At 42.7% G+C, this 9,972-nt stretch overlaps 1 protein-coding gene across 5 annotated transcripts in view; it reads left to right on the forward strand.

Annotated features, from left to right (window-relative positions):
* The window catches only part of EIF2AK3 (eukaryotic translation initiation factor 2 alpha kinase 3), a 107,412-nt gene that overhangs the window by 521 nt on the left and 96,919 nt on the right, over positions 1-9,972 (forward strand). The gene's annotated exons all lie outside the window — the stretch shown is intronic.

The raw sequence follows: 9,972 nt of genomic DNA on the forward strand, positions 1-9,972 counted from the left end.
GGGGTCCCCTCGGCTGCGGCCTCTCGCCGGTGGAGAACTGGCAGTGGCTGGGCGAGCGCGGGCCGCCTTCCTGTCGGTCCTGGCAGGTGTCTTGGGATGATCTCAGAAGAGCGCAGAGACGGGAAAGAAACGTTCCTTTCCCTCGATTGTTTTGGGCTTTTTTCTTACTCCAAGGAAACTTTCAGCCCCCACCCCACCCCACCCCACCCCACCCTCTTTTCTTTCTTTCGTGAATCACCAGTTATCTGTGCTGGTGTGACAGCTGTTTTGGGAGAGGACTTTACGGAGAGATTTCTACATTCCCGTTTTTATTTTTTAAAAAATATATATTTTATTCATTTCAGAGAGGAAGGTAGAAGGAGAGAGAGATAGAAACATCATTGATGAGAGAGAATCACTGCTCGGCTGTCTCCTGCACGCCCACACTGGGGATGGAGCCCACCGCCGGGCATATGCCCTTACTGGGGGTCGAACCGTGACCTCCTGGTTTATAGGTCCACGCTCACCACTGAGCTGTGCCAGCCGGGCTCTATATTCCCTTTTAAACAGAACCCTGTCGCGCCCCGGAGCAGGGGTAATGTCAGTGCTTCTCAGATTGAGATCTGGGGAAACCTGCATCAGAATGCCTGGGGATGCTAGTAAACTCCACCCCAGAGCCACGGAGTCAGTCTTTTTCTGGGTAAGAACCTCGAATCTGCAAATTTAACAAGCAAACCAGACAATTTTTGAACACACTAGGCAAAGTTTAAGAGCTATGGGTAGGTTCTTGAATTTTGGCAGTTTTGATATGTAGAGAATTTATCATATAAACATTTAATATAGGGCTGTCTTGGTTGAGTTGGTTAACCTCCTTAAAAATGATACTTAAAGATACATGTTTTAAAGCACTTTTCCAAGTCTGGACACAAATGTAAGGCATTTTAATGCTAAAGTATTTTGCAGACAGCTGTCTGAACAAACCTGGGGAGAAAGTGATGTCCCATTTAGCAAATGGGATGATAAAGGCAGTGTTAGGTAAATTAAACCAGGGAGGGCTACAATTGTAGGTCACAAAGTATTGTAGGTTTATAACATACTGATTACTAGATCATAACAAATAGGTTTAATTTTCAGTTAATTATCGGAACCTTGATCTATGTACCTGCAAACTATAAATAGGATAAGTAATAAAAATCTCACCACTTGAATGTTTATATGTAGATTTTTTTAAAAAATAGCAAATGTTTGACAATTTTCATAGGCTTTGCTAATTAATTAACTTTCCTGGAAGAGTGTTTTATCTTGAAACTTCTGAAGTGCCTGCTCAAAGTAAGTTCCATGAATTAATATGTTTCATTTTTCTTAAATTACAAATCCACTGCAGCAGGTACTTGTGGGTACTTACAAAGGCCTGCACGGTGCTCTGGGGCTCCAGAGGATGGGCAGATCCAGCCCTTCTGGAGGAGTGGAGTCTCGCCCCTAGGATTATATGAGATGACCCATGACATAGAGCAGAAGCAGTGCAAATTAAGTGCCACCAGTGCCTGGAGGTTTTTGTGGTTTTCAGGAGGTTGGGTACAGGCGATGAGGTAGATGAGAAGATAAGCAAAGGCTGAGGCAGAATGAGGTGGTTCCTAAAAAGTGGTTAGAATTGTGATGGGCAGACATGGGATTTGAGGAAACAGCAAGAGGCACAAAATCTGGAAAATACATTTAAGGAAACTTTTTAAAAAAAGATATTTTTTATTGATTTCAGAGAGGAAGGGAAAGGGAGAGACAGAAACATCAGTGGATGAGAGAAATCATCGATCTGCTGCCTCCCGCATGCCCCTCACTGGGGATCTAGCCTGAAACCTGGGCATGTGCCCCCGACCTGGAATCGAACTGTGACCTCCTGGTTCATAGGTCAATGCTCAACCACCGAGCCACACCCCACACCGGCTGGGCTAGAGAATTTTTTATTCATATACATCTTTGTGTGAGACCTGTGTGTATGTGAGTGATTAGACAGACATATGGGAGTGCTGGGCAAGGTGGAGAAAAAAATGAGACTATAAAAATAGCTGGGGCCATATTGTATAGATCTAGCTTCACACTAGCAGTACAGAAGGGAGTGTGTTAGAAGTCCAGAATCAGACACCACTCAGACCCACTGAGGAAGTATCTGTGTTTTAACAAGATTACAGTGTGCTTCGTATGCACATTACAGTTGGATAAGTGATGTGTGAAGTATCTCAAGTGCCAGTCCTGATTAAAGTTTGTGCTTAAGAAATATTTCTCCAGCAATACCATGTACTGAAAGCTTGAGGTGAGGATACCACAAGGACAGTGTTGTAACAGTTCAGAGGAGAGGTTCGCTGTTAAGTGGATGTAGAACAGATGTTTGAGGTAGAATCTTGGTTCCTAGCAAATGAATCAGTTCTACCTACCTTGGTACTCCCATCCAAAGACTGAGACTGGGTGGCCAGAAAGTGAGAGGATTTTAGGGGAGCAGGGAAGAAAAGAGAAGGGGTTTGGTGATGGACATGGTGACTTGTAGGTCCAGGCAGGACTCTAGACCAGGGGTGGGCAAACTTTTTGACTCGAGGGCCACAATGGGTTCTTAAACTGGACCGGAGGGCCGGAACAAAAGCATGGATGGAGTGTTTGTGTGAACTAATTATAAATTCAAAGTAATCATCATTACATAAAAGGGTACGGTCTTTTTTTTTTTTTTAGTTTTATTCATTTCAAACGGGCCGGATCCGGCCTGCGGGCCGTAGTTTGCCCACGGCTGCTCTAGACTCTAGACTCAACCCCTTTCACAGTGGTCGCCTAAGACCATCAGAAAACACATATATAATTACATATTGTTTTTGTGATTAACCACTATGCTTTAATTATGTTCAATTTGTAACAATGAAAATACATCCTGCATATCAGATATTTACATTACGATTCATAACAGTAGCAAAATTACAGTTATGAAGTAGCAACGAAAATAATTTTATGGTTGGGGGTCACCACAACATGAGGAACTATATTAAAGGGTCTCGGCATTAGGAAGGTTGAGAACTACTGGTCTAGAGGGAGATATTTGGTAGGCAGATGGAAATGAGTGACTGAAGTTGGAGAGCAGTCAGGATAAATAGGTGAAGCTATGAGAAAATGAGGCTCATGATAAGTCCTCAGGAAATGCCTTATATTTTAAAGACATGACAGCAAAGGAGACAGCTATCACTGGCTAGGTTGGTGGTATAGAGTAAGGACTGAGAAGAATGAGGGATTTGGTGATGAGTGCACTTAAAGAGTTTATGTAAAGCAAGAGTACTCAGCAAGAGGGAGGTTAAGGATCCCCCTTTTCATTCCCAGCCCCTTCTTCCCTCACAGTTAAACCTGATAGGAGGCAAATTTTAGGAACAGGGACCTCTGATCTTAATTACACACACACACACACACACACACACACACACACACACACACACACACACACACACGAGAGAGCCTATTTGCATAGGTTGATAAAGAGGATTGGAGGAGGAGGTGAAGGTAGTTGGGGAGGATCTACTTGGCAAGCAGGAGGTTCACTTTTCTCAGAAACAAGGTGAAAATAGAGGAATTTTGCCTGGCAGAATGTAAGTGACTTTTGGCAAACAATTCTCTAGGAAGACATAGGCCCAGATTCAGGGGTCTACCTGATAGCTTAAGATAACGTGGGAAGTTTGAGAAACTTTGGGTAAATTGAGACTCAGCAGGAGCTAAGTATGCAATGTTTATAGAACTTTTTTCTAAATTCTCAAAAAAAAGAGAGAATATCAGTTCATAATAACAGGCCAATATTCTGTTTGTTTCAAGAAGGAGGATTAGGAGAAAGATTTGAATTAACCAAGTGTTTATTACAAACAGCTGTGAAGAATTTTGCCGCTTATAAACTTTTAAAGAGGGAGGTGGGGAATTAAGATAGTCATTTTTGCATGTTGTCTTGATGCCCAAGAAGCAGTATAAGGGTCACTAATTCTTTTCTTTTTCTTTTCTTTTCTCTTCTTTTCTTTTCTTTTCTTTTTTTTTCTTTCTCTTCTCTTCTCTTCTCTTCTCTTCTCTTCTCTTCTCTTCTCTTCTCTTCTCTTCTCTTTCTCTTTCCTCCCTCCCTCCCCCCCTCCCTCCCCCCCTCCCTTCTTTCTATTGATTTTAGAGAAAGGGAGGGAGAGAGGGAGGGGGTGAGAGAGAGAGAGAAACAGAAACGTTAATTTGTTGTTCTACTTGACATTCATTGGTTGATTCTGGTATGTGCCTTGACCAGGGATCGAATCTGAAATCTTGCATATCTTGATGACCCTCTAAAACCAACTGAGCTACCAGGCCAGGTGTTTTTTTCTCCTGATGGCATTTTCATTGGCTTCATTCTAAATGCTTACTCTGTACCTCAAGCATGTTAATGAATGACTTAAACTATTTTTAAAAAAATATTTTATTGATTTTTTACAGAGAGGAAGGGAGAGGGATAGAGAATTAGAAACATTGATCAGCTGCCTCCTGCACACCTCCCACTGGGGATGTGCCCGCAACCAAGGTACATGCCCTTGACCAGAATCGAACCTGAGACCTTTCAGTCCACAAGCTGACGCTCTATCTACTGAGCCAAACCGGTTAGGGCTAAACTATTTTTTTTTAAAGTAGCTAAAATAAAGGTAGTTTTCTGATAGCAGTCTTGTCAGTGCTAAAGTATGTTTATTAAATATTACATTTATTTGAAATTTAGATGGGATGGCCATTGCACAAAGTTGGGAAGAAAATGACAATCACCTCATTGTTAGGTTTTATGCAAGTTGGCATAATTTGAGTTACCAGTTTTCTGACTCCAACAGAAATAGCAATTTACAAAATGTTACTGGTGGTGGTTCTTGGGATGGGATGGGCATCTTCCTGTTGAGGACATCTGACAAACTCAGAAGTTGTCAAGAACTAGTTTTATCTTAACAATCACTCTAATTTATAAAGTATCTGTTTCTTTTTTTTCCTGCCTCTAATTTCCCTATAACAAAAGTTACAAAATTTGATAATCTATGGTGTTTCTTCAATTCGTACATCTTTAAATTGATTTTTTAAATTTAATGAGATAGCATGAAAATACTCTGCAAGATGAAAGATGATTTTGTTCCTCTTTATTCCTCTCTCTGTTCTTTCACAAACGGATCTGATGTGAATCAGTGGTACAGAAATTGGATAGATTTTCAGATTCATCGTCATGCTTTAAAAAAAAAATACGACCATGGAATAATAGAATCTCAGAATGCAGTGTTGAAAGGAAACTTTTTCAACTCCAGACTTTTAACATTGACTAAAATGCACATTTAAAGAAGAATTTATGTGTAACTTTCATGGCAAGTTATAAGCCAAAATAAACATACTTTAGGCAAGCAATGGGCAAGCCTTCCTGTCTACAATTGTCTTTTTAGTTTAATGACATCTGGACTCTAGATATGATATGTGCCAGGATTGAGGGGACTCTACTTAATTTGAACTCAGCAGCCTTTGCACTCCAAGGCATTTTGCACAGGGTGTCCTGTCTTTTGTCAGCTGCTGTAATCTGTAGTTTGGACATGGCTTTTCTTCATTCTTTACTGCCTAGGAACTCCATCTGTTTTATTTTTCCCTTTCCTTTTTTTGTAAGAGAGGGGCTACTTTATATTTTCATTGGAAAATGTTTTAAAATACAGAGGACAACTTGTAGGTTAGGACTAAATATGAGAGGGTAAGGTTACTTTTATCTTTTCACCCTGTTCTTTTTGTAAATAACCATTTTGATTAAAAATGTTTCATAAAGTAAAAAAAAAAAAAGTGCTTCCAAAATGTTTTAATCTAGTAGGAAAAGGATATTTGTCACCTGCATGTTGTCTAGTGGATATGTCAAGGTTACAAAGTAGAGTTGGTAATTTTTTTAAAAATATATTTTTGTTGATTTCAGAGAAAGGGAAAGGGAGAGAGAGATAGAAACATCAATGATGAGAGAGAATCATTGATTGGCTGCTTCCTGCATGCCCCCTACTGGGGATCGAGGCTGCAACCTGGGCATATGCCTTTGACTGGAATCGAACCTGGGACCTTTCAGTGCACAGGCGGATGCTCTTATCCACTGAGCCAAACCGGCTAGGGCTTGTTGGTAATTTTTGACATTATATTTGTTTTCATTTGGGGCACGGATAGTCTTCTGATATGTTTAAATAAAGGAAGTTTGATTTGAAGATTTACTTAGTAGGTGGGGACTAAGAAGTAAAATCCAGTGAGTATTAGTTTGTTTTTGAATGAGAACATGTTGTTTATTTTTATTTTAATATATTTTATTGATTTTTTACAGAGAGGAAGGGAGAGAGACAGAGAGTCAGAAACATCGATGAGAAAGAAACATCGATCAGCTGCCTCCTGCACATCTCCTACTGGGGATGTGCCCGCAACCAAGGCACATGCCCTTGACCGGAATCGAACCCGGGACCCTTCAGTCTGCAGGCCGACACTCTATCCACTGAGCCAAAGCAGTTTCAGCATGTTGTTTATTTTTAAATCATTTTTTATTTTTCAATTATAGTTGACATACACTATTATATTAGTTTCAGGTGTACAGCCCAGTGATTAGACATTATACAACTTACTAAGTGATAATCCCAATAAATTTCACACTTATCTGACACCATACATAGTTATTAGAATATTATTGACTATATTCCCTTTGCTGTACTTTACAATCCCCATGACTATTGGTAACAACCAATTTGTACTTCTTAATCCCCTCATCTTTTTCACCCAGCTCCCAACCCCCTCCCATCTGGCAAATGTAAAAATGTTTTTTGTATCTATGAGTCTGTTTTTGTTCTGCTTATTTATTTTGTTTTTGTTTTTTTAGATTCAGTTATTTTAGATATGTGTTTATTGCCATTTTATTGTTCGTATTTATTTACTTTTTTTATTGATTAAGGTATTACTTATGTGTCCTTATCTCCCGTTTGCCCCCCTACTCCCCTGCTCATGCCCTCACCCCCCTGGTGTCTGTGTCCATTGGTTATGCTTATATGCATGCATACAAGTCTTTTGGTTGACCTCTCTCCCTTACCCCCACCCTCCCCTACCTTCTCTCTGAGGTTTGACAGTGTTCATATTTTTTTACCTTTTCCTTTAACATATCATATAATACTGGTTTGGTGGTGATAAACTCCTTTAGCTTTCTTGCATCTGGGAAGCTCTTTTCTGTTCTTGCATTCTAAATTATAGCTTTGCTGGCTAGTGTTAGTTGTAGGTCCTCGTTTTTCATTATTTTGAACTAGAGGCCTGGTGCACGAAATTCGTGCACTCGGGGCGGGGGGGTGGTCCCTCAGCCTGGCGTGCGCCCTCTCACAGCCTGGGAGCCCTTGGGGGATGTCTGACTGCTGTCAGTCGGACATCCTTAGTGCTGCTGCAGAGGCAGGAGAGGCTCCTGCCACAGCCACTGCACTTGCCAGCCATGAGCCTGGCTTCTGGCTGAGTGGCGCTCCCCCAGTGGGAACACACTGACCACCAGAGGGCAGCTCCTGCACTGAGTGTATGCCCCCTGGTGGTCAGTGTGCGTCATAGCGACCGGTCGTTCCGCTGTTTGGTCAATTTGCATATTAGCCTCTCATTATATAGGATAGGATATTTCATGCCAGTCCCTTCTGGCCTACAAAATTTCTTTTGAGAAATCAGCTGCCAGTCTTATGGGAGCTCCCTTGTAGGTAACTAATTGCTTTTCTCTTGCTGCTTTAAAGATTCTCTCTTTGTCTTTAATCTTTGGCATTTTAATTAACAAGAGGTGTGGGCCTCTTTGGAATCACCTTGTTTGGGACTCTCTGTGCTTCCTGGACTTGTAAGTCTATTTCTTTCACCAGGTAGGGGAAGTTTTCTGTCATTATTTCTTCAAATGGGTTTTCAATATCTCTCTCTCTTCTCTTTCTGGCACCCCCATAATGCAAATGTTGGCACACTTGAATTTTTCCCAGAGGCTCCTTACACTATCTTCATATTTTTGGATTCTTTTTTCTTTTTTGCTCCTCTGATTGGGTGTTTTTTGCTTCCTCATATTTCAGATTATTGATTTGATTCTCAAAATCCTCTATTGTTGAATTCCTGTGTATTATTCTTTATTTCAGTCAGTGTATGCTTAATTTCTGACTAGTCCATTTTTATGTTTTCTACTTTTATTTCTATGTTTCCTATCTTTTTAAAAAATATTTTTATTGCTTTTTACAGAGTGGGGGGTGGGGAGAGAGAAAGAGAGAGAAACATCGATATGAGTGCCTCCTGCATGCTCCTCACAGGATCAAGCCTACAACCTGCTCATGTGCTGCAACCAGGAATCAAACCAGCAACCTTTCAATGCATGGGACAGTGACCAACCAACTGAACCATACTGGCCAGGGCTGTTTCCTGTCTTTTTTATTGGTTTTGTTTCTGTTAATCCTCACTGGAGAATATTTTTTCCATTTGCTTTTCAGAGAGTGCAGGGGAGTGAGGGACAGGGAGAGAGGGAAATATCAATGTGAGAGAGCCACATTGATTGGTTGCCTCCCACAGTGGGGGCTGGGAGTGAACCCCCAACCCAGCTAAGTGCCCTTGACTGGGAATCAAAATCATGACCCTTGGGTGTGATGGCCAAAGCTCTAACCATTGAGAAACACCAGCCAGGGCTGTTTCTTATCTCTTTATTGACATATTCACTGAGATCATTGAGGATCCTTGTAACCAGTGTTTTGAGCTTTGCATCTGGTCAATTGCTTGTCTCCATTTTGTATAGTTCTTTTTCTGGAGTTCTGTTCTTTCATTAGGAATATGTTTCTTTGTTTTCTCATTTTGGCAGCCTCCTTATGTTGGTATTCATGTGTTAGGTGGAGCTTCCACATCTACCAGACTTGGTAGAGTGGCCTTATGTATTCAGTGTCTTGTAGGGCCCAGTGGCACAGCCTCTCCAGTCACCCAAACTGGGAGCTCCAGGTGCGCAACGCCCCCCCCACCCCCCCGCCCCGCTTCTCCCCCAACTGTGGGCTATGTATACCCTTGTGGTGTAATTGAACCTTGATTGTTGTTGGCACATCAGTGAGAGGGATTTACCCTCAGGCCAATAGGCTACAAGATGGACTCCTACCATCCAGGAGGTTCAGCTGTGTAGGGGCCAACCCCACAGAGCAGGCCTTCCTTCAGCAGGGCCCTGGTGTCTGCTAAGTCTGCTCCTTGAGTGTGTCATTTGTAGAGGTGGTTGAGTGGTGCTTTGATGTGGTCTGAAGCTGTCCACTGGGTGCACTGACTCTAGGGCCTCCTGGGAAGTACAGGACAAGGTCAGCTGCCACCTGAATTCTGCCTGGGGCCACCTGCCATGAATTACAAAGTGATCTGCAGATGTCTGCTACTTTTGCTGGCTCAGAGGTTCCCAGGAGAGGTCAAGCTGTGAATCAAGACCAGATACTTCTAGTGTCAGGCCTGGGACCACTAGCGAGAGGTATGGGGCAGGCTGGGGCTAGGTGCTGCTTGTTTGAGAGATTTTAGGAAAGTCTGAAACATAAGCCAAGTCAGGCCATTTATATGGAAACTAGTGGCCCGGTGCACGAAATTCGTGCACAGGGGAGGGGGGTGTTCCTCAGCCCGGCCTGCACCCTCTCCAATCTGGGACCTCTGGAAGGATGTCCTACTGCTGGTTTACAGGGATCAGGCCTAAACCGGCAGTCGGACATCCCTCTAGCAATCCGGGACTGCTGGCTCCTAACCGCTCACCTGCCTGCCTGCCTGATTGCCCCTAACCACTCTGCCTGCTGGCCTGCTTGCCCCCAAATACCCCCCGCCAGCCTGATCACCCCCAACTTCCCCCCATGCCAGTGTGCTCACCCCCAACTGCCCCCCCTGCTGGGCCGGTTGCCCCCGAATGCCTCCCGCCCCTGGGGGGCGTGTTCGCCCCTCACCTTTCGTCTATTACTGACATATTTAGCACCAATTTGTTCCATTGGTAGATGTCTTTCT

The sequence above is a fragment of the Myotis lucifugus genome, unplaced genomic scaffold, assembly GCF_000147115.1.
Source record: "Myotis lucifugus unplaced genomic scaffold, Myoluc2.0 scaffold_21, whole genome shotgun sequence".
NCBI lineage: Eukaryota > Metazoa > Chordata > Mammalia > Chiroptera > Vespertilionidae > Myotis > Myotis lucifugus.